Raw genomic sequence first — 3,408 nt, forward strand, 5'->3', positions numbered from 1 at the left:
ACTCACAGAGTTATTTCATCAATTTCTACTTAATACTTTAATCAATTTTGACTTGCTTAGTCATATAAAGATGGCTTCTGTTTAGTATTATTACATGATTCATTCTGAATTAACTACCCAGGAGCATTATGCACCCCAAATATCTGAGGGGGCACAAAGTACGTGAGGATGGCTGGGGGGATGGTCTGGAGGGGTGCTCTCCCCCCCCTGTTTGGAAGTTGGAGAATTTAGCTTTTTTTAAACACCCGACACTTCTTTTTCCTGTAATCTAGAGCCATAATCACTATCCTTAAATCGATGTAAAAAAATATGTTTATTTTTCTGCATATCTAAACATACCTTTTGAGCTGTCTGTATCCTCCTGACTGGTGTTTTTTTTTAAAGAAACGAAATATGCTTCTCTGCATCTCTTCTAAAATCTGGGTAAAAGATTGAAAGGAATGTGTCTTATTTAGTACATTTAGTAAATGGTTGCTTTTCTAAAGTCTACCAACCTTGCCAGCAGGCATGCCAGCTAAGCTAGTTAGACAAGTTAGCTACTGTAACTAGATTGATAGAATGACATGGCTTCTTGGTACCTAGTTATGAGTTTGGGAACCTAGCTGGGCTAGTTAAATGCCAATTATTCTTTTTTCTTTTTTTTACAGGAAAAATCGGAGGGGGCATGTGCCCCTATGCCCTCTATGGGCACGACACCTCTGAAACTACCCTGCCCTTACCCTAGCCGACTAAACTCAACTCCACGATTTACTACAATGGAGTTGAGCTGTGACTAGTGTGGGCGGACTGGACCTCCGATGTCACGTAAAATTAAGTTCTTAACAAAAATGAATAGCCCACATTTCCAGATCAGCGTCGTGTGCAATTGTGGCTATTCTTTGGGTGCTGAAACCAGTCGTTTATTTATAAAAACATTTTATGTGAGGTCGGAGCTCCAGTCCGCCTGACCCCATTCCTTTATCCTAATGATGCTGCACAGCTGAATAGACTAGAGCAGTGTAATGGTTTTGTAATTAGTCACCTGAGTCAACAGTAAAAACTAATGAGGTTACTCAATGAGCAGCTCCAATGCCAAGTCTACTTCATGTATTCCATCGTCTATCTGATCTTTACTACTCAGAGGGGTGCCTGTCTTGCTATTCGAGCACTACACATTTGTACCTTGATATCATTACAAAAAGACACATTGCCCATTTCAGCTTATTGCCATACACTCCATCTTGATTTGGATTGTGTGTGTGCTTTTCCTGATTCCTGCCTCGTCTTAGGGCTGTGGAATACATTTATCCTTTCACTGCATTAGTTGGAAAGATAGCCAGGTATTCACTCCTCCCCTACTTGCAGGGATGCGTTGATCATAGTCGTCCTCTCTGAATTATGGCCAGTTGTAATGCTTTCATTTTGTTTCCAAGACCGAACACCATGTTGGAAACCATAACCAAGGCCAAACATGGGTAGCGACCAGCAGGGCACAACGTTGGCTAACATTCAAATATACATTTATTATATAGATTAGAACAAACTTGTCTCTCTGGCATGTAATTACAAATCACATCAGCTCTATTCAAGCAATTTCTATCTGCAACATTCCACAACGTTTGCTTATTGAACATGACCCTGCAGTGATAATTCAGTCAGCTTCATTAGGCTGTATACTGGGTGTAGTCTGTTAGGATTGCTCACATGGGGAATTCACAAAGGGGGATAGCCGAAGATTCATTTTAGGTTCTAGATGGCACCTTTTTTTCTAGTGTAGGTGCTGATCTAGGATCAGACCCTTGATCCATGTAAATATGACATCATTCCTTATAATCTAAAAAGCAAAACTGATCCTAGATCAGCACTACTACTCTGAGACGCTTTGTGGATATGGGACATAGTATTTCAAAGATAACTTGTGCATGCTTCTGTAAATATAGCCAGTCTTGACAGTATCATTTCATTTTCAGCATAGTTTCTAAGTCGCTTGAGATTGTTTCTTGTCTAGCCTATCCCTGAGAGATACCATGACTAAAAAAATAGAGAGGTTGCATCAAAAATATGTCCCCCTATGGGCCCTGGTCAAAATTAGTGCACTACTTACCCTATGGGCACTGGTCAAAATTAGTGCACTACTTACCCTATGGGCACTGGTCAAAATTAGTGCACTACTTACCCTATGGGCACTGGTCAAAATTAGTGCACTACTTACCCTATGGGCACTGGTCAAAAGTAGTGCACTATGTAGGTAATAGGGTGCCATTTGGGATGCAAGTCAGAGACTACACACTGGGCAAAAACTGCTTGAATCAATGTTGTTTCCACATCATTTCAACCCCCCAAAAAATCTATGTGATGACGTTGAATCAACGTGGGAAACTGATTGGATTGGAAAAAGTCATGAAAGAAAGGGCAGGCATAAGGTTCATTAGGATTTTTTTTTTTTTTCACCCAACATTTAACCTAAATCTAATGACACTTTTTGTTGATTTCACGTTGAATTTACGTTAGTTGACAATTCAACAAAATGTAAATCAAAACTAGACGTTGAACTGACATCTGTTCCAGTGGGTCCAGACAATTACACTTTCTTCCCAAGAGTTGTATTCAGGTATACTGCTTTACAGTTACTAAGAGAGGAAACCTCTGAAAAACAAATTCCGGGCTTGCCTACATGAATTATTCCACCACCTCTTTCTATCTTTCTGTCTGCAATATGTACCAGAACGTTCTGTTTACTGCTCCCACAGTTTATGACAAGCCTTTTAAAACACTGGCATCAAAGTCCGGTTTGAGGCAGTATCTCATCTCCCCTGATATCATCCTTCCCTCTGTGTGAGCGAGAGACCGAGATAGAGAGAGAAAGAGCGAGAGAGAGAGAGAGTAGAGAGAGAGAGAGAGAGAGAGAGAGAAGCACTGGTGCAGAATACCCTGCTAGTGCTGTGCCATGCATAATCAGGTTTAAGGGAACAAAGATTCCCTGCTTTACAAACGATGGTTGTTTGGTTCAGCAACCAGCAGAACACAGGCTCTTTCAGTGTGTAGCCTACCAACCAGTCGATGATAAGAAAGACCTGCTTTGAACCCTTCAGCTTTGAACCTAGTGACAGGGGATAGTTGTTCCACTCACTTGTATCGTGTGTGGAAACATTTGCTTTAATTTTGAGAATATGACAATCTAGGATTAGGTGGTAGGCGATTGTCATAATGGCTGTTGATGGACTGCCTTGTTCACACCATGTTTGTGTATTGGTCATGTACATCTCATAAGTTGCATCCCAAATGCATCCTATTTCCTATATAGTGCACTACTTTTGACCAGGGCTCTGGTCTATGTAGGAGATAGGGTACCATCTGGGATATGCCATTGTCAGGACATCCTGTAATATGGTCATTGTGCAGATTTGATTTTTATCCTCTGTCCCAGGA

The sequence above is a fragment of the Oncorhynchus clarkii genome, chromosome 18, assembly GCF_045791955.1.
Source record: "Oncorhynchus clarkii lewisi isolate Uvic-CL-2024 chromosome 18, UVic_Ocla_1.0, whole genome shotgun sequence".
NCBI lineage: Eukaryota > Metazoa > Chordata > Actinopteri > Salmoniformes > Salmonidae > Oncorhynchus > Oncorhynchus clarkii.